This window comes from Carcharodon carcharias, chromosome 13 (assembly GCF_017639515.1).
Source record: "Carcharodon carcharias isolate sCarCar2 chromosome 13, sCarCar2.pri, whole genome shotgun sequence".
NCBI classification, from domain to species: Eukaryota; Metazoa; Chordata; class Chondrichthyes; order Lamniformes; family Lamnidae; genus Carcharodon; species Carcharodon carcharias.
The window spans coordinates 10710399-10723533 of record NC_054479.1 but is presented as its reverse complement, the minus strand read 5'-3'; positions in this window follow the sequence as shown (position 1 = coordinate 10723533).

Below are 13135 nucleotides of genomic sequence, written 5' to 3'. Positions count from 1 at the left end.
GCGTCTACTTGCACATTTATACATTATCCTTACACAAAGAAATGTTTCGCCCCCACCGCCCCCACCCCACCAACAACCCCCCCCCCCCCCCCCCCCCCCCCCCCCCCACCCCGCACCTCCACCCCCAACCCGCCTCCTCTCTATTCGCTTCACTCACAGTCTGCACAATGTTAGGCGCCATTATCTTTCCCCAGGGGACTTCCGCTTTGAACGCTGGGGTTAGGAGATAACGTCCAGGAGATCCGACATTAGAAACATAACCCAGAAAGATTCCCAGGATTAAAGTTGGAATTAGTAAATTGAACCAAGTACAAAAGTTGATACAGGCACTCAGCATTGTCGTGTGTGTTAGCAGATGACAGCAGAGCTTCGACTCAGAGATACTTGGAAATACAATTTACTAACTGATTTCCATTGTGATAATAACACATAAAATGACTGTATTTATTATTTAGTTTGTCGACGCCCTTGTTTTATTTTCATGTAATAAGCACAGGGCCTGCTTATTTAAATGGGGGCTGGAAAACTATTGCCAGTTAATGACGTCTAGCCTTCAATCTAATTAATAAAATGCTGGAAATATATAGCAGGGTAAAAAAAATAGATTGATTCATTGTCGAGTGTACACTCTGCGCCAGAACTGAAATTAGTTTAATTAAATTGTCCATTCAGATAAAAAAAACAACACAGATTAATTCTTAATGACACGGGAGTAGTTTCAATGAAACTTTAATTATAGGCCATGATTTACCTTACAAAATAAACATCAGTTTTATATCAAGTGCAATTCTGCTTTTTCAATCCTCAAAATTCAAACCAGGAGTGAAATCAGGAAAGCACTTCACCACACAAAGAATGGTCTAAAGCCGGATCTTCCCTCTCCATAAGATACTGACGAATAATCAGAGCTTTCAAGGCTGAAGTCGATAGATGTTTTCGAGGGTCAAAGGGATAGCTAAAGCGGGTAAATGGTGTTGAGGTACAGCTCACCCATGGTCTAATTAAACAGTAGAGCAGAATCGCGGCCTCCTGTTCCTTCATGCCCTTCACAAATTAATTGAGCTAAGACAGCATTCAGACGCCTGAACAAAACTTTCAAGGCTGTTTCGGGAACACAAATCAGTTCTAACCCCCCCGAGTGATTGTTTCCTCAACTAACTGAGGATCAAGGAGTCAGGGGGATGCTAAAGCCGAGGGACATATTAGTGCCCAATTTTCCATTCCATCCGGGAACAAGATTAAAATACAATCAGTAGCGAAATTTGACCGGGACGCTGCTTCGCTGTTGGATTTATTCACACACACTTTCCCTGGGTCTGAAAGCAACTGTTAAACTAAATGATCCTGAATATTATAAGACTTGGATTTAGATAGCGCCTACTCATAATCGTCCGAAAACCCTTTAAAAAGCTCCGGTGCATTGAATATGTTCCAGATCTAATCCTGGCATATTAAATAGTGCGGGCCGTGAAAGGTGAGTGTACACAACTGGTTTATAGGCAAGAAGGTCATTGTCTAAACTGGTTGATAAACACGAAGGTCATTGTCTAAACTGGTTTATAGGCACGAAAGTCATTGTCTAAACTGGTTTATAGGCACGAAAGTCATTGTCTATAACTGGTTTATAGGCACGAAAGTCATTGTCTATAACTGGTTTATAGGCACTGAAGTTCCATGTGCTCCACATTACTGGTTCCAACGATCGCAACCGACTTCCATTTATTGGAGGGGGGGAGGGCTGTTGTTTACTGGAGTTGAAATGTAAAGTTGGCTCTTGGTTAAAAAAAAAGACCTAACCACTTAAAATGGTCCAAAATCACACCGGTACTTTCATATAATCAGCAGCCCCTCGCAGCCCCCTCCACACACACACACACGCACACACACACACACAGGCATATAACGTGGAGTTGAAGTTATTTGGACACTTTGACGATTAGTTTGAAGTGGTTTAACGCCAAGCCCCGTGCCGATTTCTCTGTGATGCCCATAATAAATTGACTCAATTTAATACAGATTGCCGATTTGAGGAATAACATTGACGAAAACAACCAGCGTCTTGCATAAAGACTCGTTATCAGGTCCCTCTGGTCGTAGCCAGGGGGTAAAGTTGAGGATGTCATCCGGATAGTCAGTAGGAATCGTTTTGTTGAAACTGCTTCAGGTCTGACAGGGAGTGTGGGGTGCTTGAAGTTTCGGAGTGAATTGCAAGACATGTCCCTCCACCCACCGCCAAGGGCTCAGCTTGGAACCAGTGGCCGTGACAGAATGTTAGTCTTTTTTTAAAAAAAAATGCAACCCTGGCCCCTACATTCCTCACATAACCACACCCGCCTCCCCCCCCCCCCACCCCCCACCTATCGAAAGGAGGTCAGTTAGCTTCTATGGGTCAGTTTAACAGCAACACGGGCTTTGACCGGCTGAAGGTCCATACAGGGCATGTCTCCTCACTCCAACTGCAGTAAAAGGCAGATCACGGCTCTTAGCCCTGCTCCGATGGACCGTCGCCTTAATTTGGGTAGAGAACTGAAGAAGAAGATCCTTTTAAAAGGGTTGAAGGAACGATGACGGGTAGATGCAGCTAATATACAAATCAGCCCTGACTGGGGGGGCAGAAGGGACCCCAGGGGCTGAATGGCCTCCCCTTCTCTTTCTGTATTCCCGGTAAAGATCCGCTGTGAGGGTTTTGTCAACAGGAACCCGCTCAAAGGGCAGGGGAGGCTTTAACCAGGAGTCTCTCCACACGGATGATTGCACAGCTGTGTCGCTCCGGTTTTATTTTGACTATGGAGAGTGAATAGCGGAAAGCTTTTCTGACACTGGAATTTAATTCACGGGATGAAAAATACCGTTTTCTCTTAATACAAATGTGATTAATGAATTACTTGGATGGGAATTGACTTCTCTGACCCCGCAGTCCCCGCTCCTCTCATCCCATGAGGTACAGACCCTCCAACTCCTCTTCCTGCACACAGCAATCCTGTTGCCGAACTCATGGTTTGCTAAAACATTAATTCCACGCCACCGTATTATTATCGAGCCTTTGGAATGTTAAAGCGTTTTCTTTACAAAAAAGGGGGTGACTGGATTGACATCCCCATGTTTAACAGCACAGTGGCTACGGGCCAAATGCTGGAAAATGGGATTAGAATAGACAGGTGCTTGATGGCCAGTACGGACACGATGGGCAGAAGGGCCTGTTTCTGTGCTGTATAACTCTATGACTCTAATAGGATGAAAACACGTATAAAAAAAATCACCTGGAAGTTTATTAATACCTAATCATTCATAACATACTTTCCCGCTTTAAATGGGAAACAAAATGAAATTGTTACATGGAATTGACAACTGCAGTTGGACAGATCGTTTCAACAGACATGTGCATATGTGGATGGAAACGCCTCAGAGAATCACAGAATTGTGAAGGAGCCCCTTCGGCCCATTGGACAATTAACCAGAGTTTAATCCTTTCTTTCCCTCCTGGTTATGTGGGCTCCTCCTGGGCTGGTATAGGGGCTTCTCAATGAATTAGACAGGGGCTTGACAAATACTGATAACCCCTGTAAAACTGACCTGAATGTCTTTACAGGGGGCAGAGTCGGGGAGGGTTTGAGGGGGGGAATTTAAAAGGATTGGTTTTGGTACAGGAAATGAAGAGAGAGAGAGAGAACTCTGTACTGAAAACCCACACGGCCAGATAGGGTTAGTTTCAATTTTATTAAACCGGTCTTCGAGGAGATTATTTTTCGGTTCCTTCTTCCCTTGAGTTACTAGTTTGTGTTTAATGGGTTTCAGCACACCATTTGCTAAATATAATTCACACCCTTAATCAGATTTTGCCCTTACAGGTGGCAAAATGTGATATTTGTAGATTGTGTTGTATGTAGATTTAGCTGCTCGTTGGAACATTGTAATCGTTCATCATATTTCTTCACAAGTTAAATATTTATACCCAATCATATATATATATGTATGAAAAAATATAACGCTCAGATAAATCTACCTTATTCCGTTCCTGATTTCTCTGCATTTCTGTTCTGATATCCCTTGTTATCCGCTCTGAGTTAGCGTTCAGTTTGTCTGGAGTGGGAGCAGCGAGCACTCTATATCAAAGCTAGACTGAATTCCACTGGGCCCGCACCTAAACACATGATATTACGGATTTACTTATCACCCTGCGGGAGCGGGGACCATATATATAGAGGCATGGCACAGATAGCAAATGCCATTAGAAATAATAAACTCAGCAAAATCAGTAAAGGGGACACAGTTTCGAAACAGCGTAATGGAAGTCCAGGACAGTGAGTGGGCTTTCATGTATAGTGATTATAACTGGTGGACGGGACAGCGGCGGGGGTGGGGGAGAAGAAAAGCGGAATTGGTTCGAGAAGCTGTTATGTGCTGCATGGAGGTCATAGATGCTGCAGAATTTAACTAATATCACCTTTCCTCCGTATCCATTGCTCACAGTCTCACTATCATACCTGTACATTCAGATGTGTTGGCAAAGGGTATTCTCTCTCTAATCCCCTCCCTCCCAACCCCGTGTGCCTGAATCATAACTCGGAGCCGCTGTAGGTGGTTTGAGTCAGGTGAGTGTAGGTTCTGCTCGGCTATCTCTGCCGATCCGAGTGTCCCTGAGTCATTGGAAACCCGGCTACGTTATTGTTCAATGACTGAAACAGGCGACTCCGGCAAAACTCGCCGTCCGGCTCCAATTCTTCCGACAGTTCAGTTTCAAACAGAACCTTTTTTGAATCCCCCAGCCCATCACACAGTCCATGCGTGTGAAAGTCGCCATAACTCTCCAGCCACTTGGCCCAGGTTTACGCTGCAGCTTCACCATTTTATCTCGGCCCTCTCGGTAACACTGTGGCCTTGTCACGGAACCGGGTGGGGAAGGAGATCAGCGACAACGGGCGGTGGATGTATTTTTGAAGGGGGGTGGGGGATTTGGCTAAGCGTTATTCATATGTGACCGTGTCAGAAGCGCCTTTACCCAGGGAGCGGTGAGAATGTGGAACACATTCATTCACACGCATGGAATGACTTAGGCTTTTTAAAAAAATTCATTTATGGGGTGTGGGCTTCGCCGGCCGGGCCCAGCATTTATTGCCCATCCCTAATTGCCCTTGAGAAGGTGGTGGTGAGCTGTCTACTTGAACCTCTGCAGCCCCTGTGGTGTAGGTACACCCACAGTGCTGTTAGGGAGGGAATCCCAGGATTTTGAATAGCATAGACGTATTTAAAGTACATGATGTAGAAAGAAAAAGAAGGATATGTTAATAGGAGTAGGTGAAGAGGGAGTGGATGAAGGTTCGTGTGCAGCATTAACGCCAGTAGAGAGCTGTTGGACCGAATGGCCTCTTTATGAGCTATACATGCCAAGTATTTCTATTTGATACATCTGAATTGAAGACACCTTCATACAAATTACACGGTCACTGACACAGAGATATTTCATTTTTTAAAAATCACACTGCATTCCAAACCCCAAATCTAACCGGGTTGTTGATTTGTGACAGGAATCCAACAACTGGGCAGGCAGTCCCGGTTCTGCACCTTTCAGGACTCTGTGTCAACGTGAAAACACACCTCAGTCGTTCGACCGAATACCCGCAGAACTGTGACCATGACCCTCATTTTTTTGAGATTCTATTTACTGCCCGATTCACTGACTCCGGTTCGGAAATCACCCCGAACCCAGGATCCCTATTTGCAACAGAACTTCCACCGGCAAAGCAACACTTTCGCGGTTCGATATCGAGAATATGACCGGTGTTAAACTGGTCGAAACCTAAACACTTTAAACAAGTCTTATTGAAGGAGCAAACACTGCTACAGAACATTGCTGCGGGTGAAAAGAGCATGAGATTCAATCGGAGAGTTAGGTGGTGTGGTCTGTGGAACTTAGGTTCAAACTTTACAGATCGTGGAATGAAGATCAGCAGAAATGAAAATATCAAATAATCAACGTGCAATGTCTTCCCTCCTATTCGCATTCATCACTGTTTGCCGACAAACATGGAATTCACACCCCCACATTCGGGGAAAAAAAACTTTCCCAAGGGCTGACCAGAGATAGAAACATAGATAAACAGGGAGAGAGAGAAAGACATAGGTGGAGAGACAGAGGGTGGAGAGAGAAAAAGGTAGGGAGAAAAAAAAGGTAGAGAGAGAGAGAGAGAGAAAGGGGGAGGGGGAAGAGAGAGATAGAGAAAAACAGGTAGAGAAAGGAGGTGGAGAGAGAAACAAATGGAGAGACAATGAAAACGCGAGATGGACAGATTTTTTTGGGGGGGGGGGTGGAATGCAGACCAGGAGATAGAAACAGACCTGAAGAGGGAAGCTGAGTGAACAAGAGAGATTGGGGGAGAGGGTGGGGGAAGAGATTATGAGCAGTGATGGACTTTAGTCTTCATACAGGCTGGACAAATCAAACTGGCAAAAAAATCCGGAAGTTGAGTTTCTAAAAAATTTTCATGACCGCTTCCTGGGACAACATGTGATGGAAGCAACTCGGAATAAAGCTATTTTAGATCTATTTTAGTGCAACAAGGAAGGGTTCATTAGTGATCTCATAGTAAAAATCCACTGGGAAAGAATGATCATAATACAACCGAATTTCATATTCAGTTTGAAAGCACCACACTCCGGTCCCAAATAACAATCTTAAAAGTTAAACAAAACCAATTACGTAGGTATGAAGGGAGAGCAGAAAAAGGCTGAGTGGGTAAATAGACTAAAAGGTTTGGCGATAAATAAAGTGAGAAACAATTTTAAAAATTCAAAATGGGAACAAGAAATAGATTCCATTAAAAACTCAACATGAAAGATCCATGCCTGGCTTTACTAGGGAAGTTAAGGATAGTTTTGGGAAAGTTAAGGATAGTTTTAGATTAAAGAGGCTTGTAATATTACAAAGGATGACAGTAAACCACAGGATTGGGAATGTTTTCGAAGTCAGCAAAGGACGGCCAAGAAGCTGACAAACAGGGAATTATCACAAGGCGACCGAGTTGTAATCCCTTAAACAAAACCTCATTTCATTCGTTAACGAAGTTTGGTCTTTAGAGTGAGGAGGACTTGGGAGGTGCAGCCCCTCCGCTTCACACCTGCGGCTCATTTCACACTCGGTTCGGCTCCTGCCTTTCGGCCTCCACTCTCCCTCCCTCCCCCCCACGCCACCACCACCCCGCCCCCCACCCCCCCCAACCCTCCACCTTTCTGATGGAAAGCGGGGGAAATCTATGTCCCCCTTCCTTGCCAGCTCCTTCCCGTGAAGGGGGAAGCCGGGATGGGAATGGCGCTGCCCTTTGCGTTAGATGGAATTGGATTCAATTTTCTCCCATCGGGAAGAGGCTCACGTGGAAAGGGACAATCTTCCCCCTTTGTCGGAGGGGGCCAGTTGTGTATGTTCGCTTTCCATTTCTCAGCAGTGCCGGCCTGAACACAGCCCATGAGATGGACGAAAACATGGTGGGTTCTGAACAGACACAGCTGAACTAAGGCGCGGCTGAGAGATGCGTGTTTAAAAACAAAGTCTGCCAAACCGAACTGTGGGATTTTAACATTTGCACCTTCTGAGCCCGGGTACCATTTACTATCATTGAATTGGCGCCAACTTTTTTAATCTTTGGTATTTCAAATAAAAATGTTGCCACGCACAGTGGGAGAATACATTGATATCTGCTCCAAACACTCGCTCACTCAGACCATATATATAGGGGCAAAATCCTGCTTTGAATTCCAATCACGAATCGGAAAGGCTTATGTAGGTATTTCGCATCCCCATCAATAACAAAGTACGCCCCCAACCCCCCCCCCCCCCCCACCCTCACCGCAAAAATAAACCAGCAACAGGAAGCTGTGGAATTAAATCCCATTAATCTGACAATAATTTATACAGACTGATGTCGCAAAAAGGTAATTGGATAATTGAACAAAAATAATTCAATGCATGCTGAAGAGTTTTTTTTGATAATAAATTGTATCGCTACTTTTACAGTTAGATACGTTGGAAAGTTTATAATTAGACTCACATTCCGTTAAGTCAATACCTGACTTTGTAAAAATGTTTTTTCTCAGCGAGCAATTGGTGGCTGACATTCGCAAAATAATATTCTTCCAACTGCACTTGCTCTGTTTGTCCTGACCCTCTTTGTAACCCGCATTCCCGCTCCAAGGTTATGAAATGAATTTCATTAAAATGGGTAAGATCTCAGTAAATCAGATGAGAGTGGCAGCCACTGACATTAGAGCTGAAAACTGAAGACAGGGTTTATCCAAAAATCGCTGTCATAATTGTGCTCGAGAAAGACACTTGCAAATTATTTATCGTTTAATGCGGTTGCTTTAAAAAAAACATTGCGATTACATCTTTATTTTCAATCCGTGACCTCTTCCCGTTTTTTGCCCCCATTAGATTTATTTACATCACCTATTGCTTCGTCACCTCACTTTTTAACACAATTTTGTACTGCCCCAATGTTCACTGTTGTGCTATTACCCCCAGCCGCATTGAAGGAATGGCGATATAGTTCCAAGTCAGAATGGTGTGTGATTTGGAGGGGACCTTGCAGGCGGTGGTGTATCTGCTGAACTTGGTGGTTGAGGTCGCGGGTGGAAGGTGCTTCTACAGAGCCTTGATGAGTTGCTACACTGCATCTTGTAGACGGGACACACCTGCTGCCACTGTGTCGGTGGTGGATGGGGTGCCAATCCAGCGGACTGCTTTGCCCTGAATGGTGTCCAGCTCCCCGAGTGTAGCTGGAGCTGCACTCATCCAGGAAGGTGGAGACTCACACGCCTGACTTATGTCTTGTAGATGCTGGACAGGCTTTGGGGAGTCAGGAGGCGAGTTACTTGTACAGGATTCCCAACTTCTGACTTGCTTTTGTAAGGGCAGTAGTTAGGTCCTGGTCCAGTTTAGTTTCTAGTCAGGGATGATCTCCAGGGCGGCAATGGGTAACTCAAATTAAACCCACGTCTAAAGTAATAATCTGGTTAGGCCCCAACACCAGCTCAGACACCACAACGCCACAGGCAGCCTTTCCAGGTGAAGCCAATACAACCAACCAGGTTGAAGGCACTTTACCTTGTACATCCAGTCTGATGCTCCCTGAATTTGGTTGGTATCTTGACTGAGAATGGCAACATGTTTGAGCAGACCATTGCTCTTAATGATGCGTATGAGATAAATTAATGACACATTAATAATCCACCTCAATAGGCTATAGTTCTGTGAGTAACACTCTTTCCTTTCAGCCAGAAGGCTTTGGGTTCAAGTCCCAACTCCAGCACAAAACCCAGAATAATACTAATAGTAATAATAATAATACTAACCAGAATAATACTAATAGTAATAATAATAATACTAACCAGAATAATACTAGTTCATTAATGCCATATTTGCCACAGTTGCTAGACAAAGAGCAAATGAGTTTTCCCAGGTGTCTAAACATCACCTTAACAAAGGTGGTCTCTCTGCTGTTTCTGGGAGCTTCCTGTGCTCTGCTTTTCACATTAGGACAGTTAGACACATTCAAAAGTGCGTAAACACTGGTTATGAAGTGTGTGAGCGGCGCTATGGAAACGTAAACACGGCTTTCAATGGCCCGGCTTAGCAATCGGCCCCACTAACCGGATAGTGCAATAAGAAACGTGAACAGTTAGAACATTGGAAATCGCGGCTCACGTACTTTTGGCCCACAGTGGGTCATTGTACTGAGTCTGAGAGAGGTCCAGGAAAGCAGGGCTGGCGTAAATTGACCAGGGAAGAGGCTAGCCGTCGGAAATCTAACATGGGACGTCAATACGTTGAATCCATTAACACACAATCCAATAATAATGACCAATCTCTGTGGGAATTCTGTTCATATTTTTTTGTTTCTCTCTCTCTCAAAGCCATGAAAGGTACAGAACATTTAGTACAGGGTGCAGGGTACTGAAGGATGTGAGGGCGGCTGACAGTATGTGTCCCGTGGGAGCTTCAGTCACTTACAGCGTTTTAACCCGTTGCATTACTGAGACCAAAAATCCCTCCTGTAAAACAAAATGTTTCTGAATACTAAGAGCATCAATGTCCTGGTCTTGCAAGATGCTCAATTAGCGTTTTTGAAGTAAAAGCAGAAAATCCTAAGGAAAAAATCTCAGCAGGTCTGACAGCGTCTGTAGTGGGAGAGAGAAACAGAGTTTTCATGTTTCGAGTCCCCATATGACCCTTCTTCAGAGCGTGGATTTTGAAGTGGTTTTTTTTTTAAAGTTGGATGTTGAGTACAGGAGTTTGGTTTTAATCTTGAAGCCGATGGGCCTCAGCTACAGGAAAAGGCTTCGCATCTTCCACCGCCAGCCGCCGGACTCATTTGAAACTGCGGGAGGGCGGGCAGCGCATTTAGGAATAAACCGAGTTCAGAATCCTCTTTAAACTCACTCAGTGATTCACTGAAACTTACTTTCGTCCGAGTCCAAACTGCAGCTAAAAAAATGTGGGGTCAAAGCCCATAAATAAACAATATTCCCGTGGATTGTGTTCAGATTAAAGTTTAGGACGCCTAGTTGCATTTCAATTGTTGCCGCTCCTTGGCGCATTCTAAAGGAAACATTTATTTAAGTGACACCACCAATCTTAGTTGTGGAGATAAATGTTCAGACGCCTGCGTGTGCAAAATATCGAAACTATCGAGTCCAGACATTCTTTGCTCGTAAAATTACGAACGGCTGCCATCTAGTGGGGATTTCCGTTACCGTAAATGTTAAAATCAGGTTAATCTCAGGTATAAGGCTTTTAAAACAAAGGCTTGCCTTTAGATGGGGCCTTTCACAACCATAGGGCGTGCCAGAGCACTTTACAGACAATGAAGTGCTTTAGAAGCGTGGCCACACTTGTGATGTAGAACGTGTGGCAGCCTACCTTGTGCGCAGCAAGCTCCCACAAACAGCAATGTGATGATGACCAGATAGTTAGCGTTTGTGATGTTGACTGAGGGATAAATATTGGCCAAAATACCGGGGAGAACTTGCCTGCTCTTTCTCAGCATAGTGCTATTGGACCTTTTACATCCACCTGAGAAACTGAGGCCCCTCTGCTCCAAGGCCTCAGCTGAAAGACTTGCTGGAGTGCCAGCCTCGATTTTTATGCTCAGGTTCTGGAGTACAACTTGAGCCCCAATCATCTGACTCAAAGGCGGGAGTGCTACGATCTTTTCTCTTGCTGGAACACATTGGTGTTGTCATGTGGCCTCCCAGCCACCTTTGAAGTTTAAATCCATATTCCCAATAATTTGCACGTATTTTAACTTGTTAATTAGCTACAAATCTTGTCCTAATTTTTAATCTTTCTATAATGAGGAAACAGTGCTTAAAACAGCCTTTTCTAAATATCCAGGCCCAAAGGAGCAGGTAAGAATTTCAAGCACCAATAGGGCAGTTCTGCTGAGGCCTTCACAGTTGAATAGCTAAAGTTTGGCAGAGGGGCACATTGGAATTAACTAAAATCTTCAGCAGGCAGTCTCTCTCTCTCTTAAATGGCAAAGCTGCATTTAAATCAAAGCTGGATAAATATGAGGGACAATGAATAAAAGAATATGCAGATAGGGTTAGATGAAGTAGAGTGGGAGAAGCTTGTGAAGCATAAATGCTGCTACAGACCACTTAGGGGATGAATGGCCTTTTTCAGTGCCTTAAGTAGGGGTCACTGTTTAAAAATAAGGGGTCGCTCATTTAAAACAGAGACGAGGCGCAATTTTTTTCTCTCAGAGGATCGTAAGCCTTTGGAACTCTTTTCCTGAAAAAGTGGTGGAAGCAGAGTTTTTGAATATTTTTAAGGCAGAGGTGGCTAGATTCTTGGTAAGCAAGGGGGTGATAAATTATCGGGAGTAGATGGGATGCAGATTTCAGGTTACTCTCAGGTCAGCCATAACCTTATTAAATGGCTGAGCAGGCTCAAGAGGCTGAAGGACTACTCCTGCTCCTTGTTCACATGTTTGTTCGTATCTTAAATGTTATGTAATTCTATTTAGAATTACCCGTGGTAAAGGGGTGCATTTATACATCAACTTTAATTTTGCAGTAAACAGGTTTAGAGTATAAGCAGTGACATTCACTAGTGACCTGACTACAGATTGACCAGAATGCTGGAAGTGAAATTCCCTGCAGTTAAGAGATTTCACACCCAAACAGCAAATCACATCTAAAGAGCAAGTGTGAAGTGGTTTACTGTTAGTTCAGTTAAGGAAGTGTAAATGTATAGTAATATTATTCTTGTCATTCATACTTGTCATATTTCCCCAAAGTCATATCATTTCTTTAATGACAACTGCACCCCACAATCCATTTTTTTCAGAGTGTGCAAACCAATATCATGCTCAACCTGCCAACTGATATATTATACATGCACACACTTACATACATAAAGGCTTTCATTTAGCATGTCCATTACTCCCCAGGTGTCCAGCTATGCATAAAATACCAAATCATAAAGTGAGCAATCTCTGTCTGTTTAACAGAAGCAACAAAAAAGTTATTTCCTGCTGATTTTTCTGATCGGGAGATAATGTTGCTTCTCTCTAAGGCAGGGGGCCAAGCAGCTTCTAATTTAGAGAAATGTTTGACAGAAAAGAGCAATTAGCTAATAATTGATCTTGGGCTGTGCCTGTGACAGAAAGGAAACATCCTGTCAGTTTTGCCACTGTTGTTCTTTTCCCCATTCTGTTATGGTACAAATCGAGTGGGAAAAAAAAAGGTTCATTCACAGAAAACTGTCCAGCTTATTTTGTTAGCCACAGAATACAAACATGATACCAGTGTCCGATGTCCATGAGAACGGCCAAGCCATTCAATTCAAATATTAGCATCGTGTGCCTTTTGTTTGTTTGTGAGTATGTGTATATAATGTGTTGTGTTTTATTGACAGTTCCATTAATAGAAAAGCTTAAAATTCATTTTGCCTGGAAAATTTAAGGTATTCAGAGAAATGTACATCGCAGTTGAGGCCAGTAGACCCTTTACGCCTGTGTTAGCTCTTTGAAAGAAATGTCCAAATTAGCCCCAAGCCATATCCCATAACTGAGCAACTTAGTCCTCTTCAAGTACATGTCAAGTGCATGTCCCATTGCCTTTTGAAAGTTCTGATGGA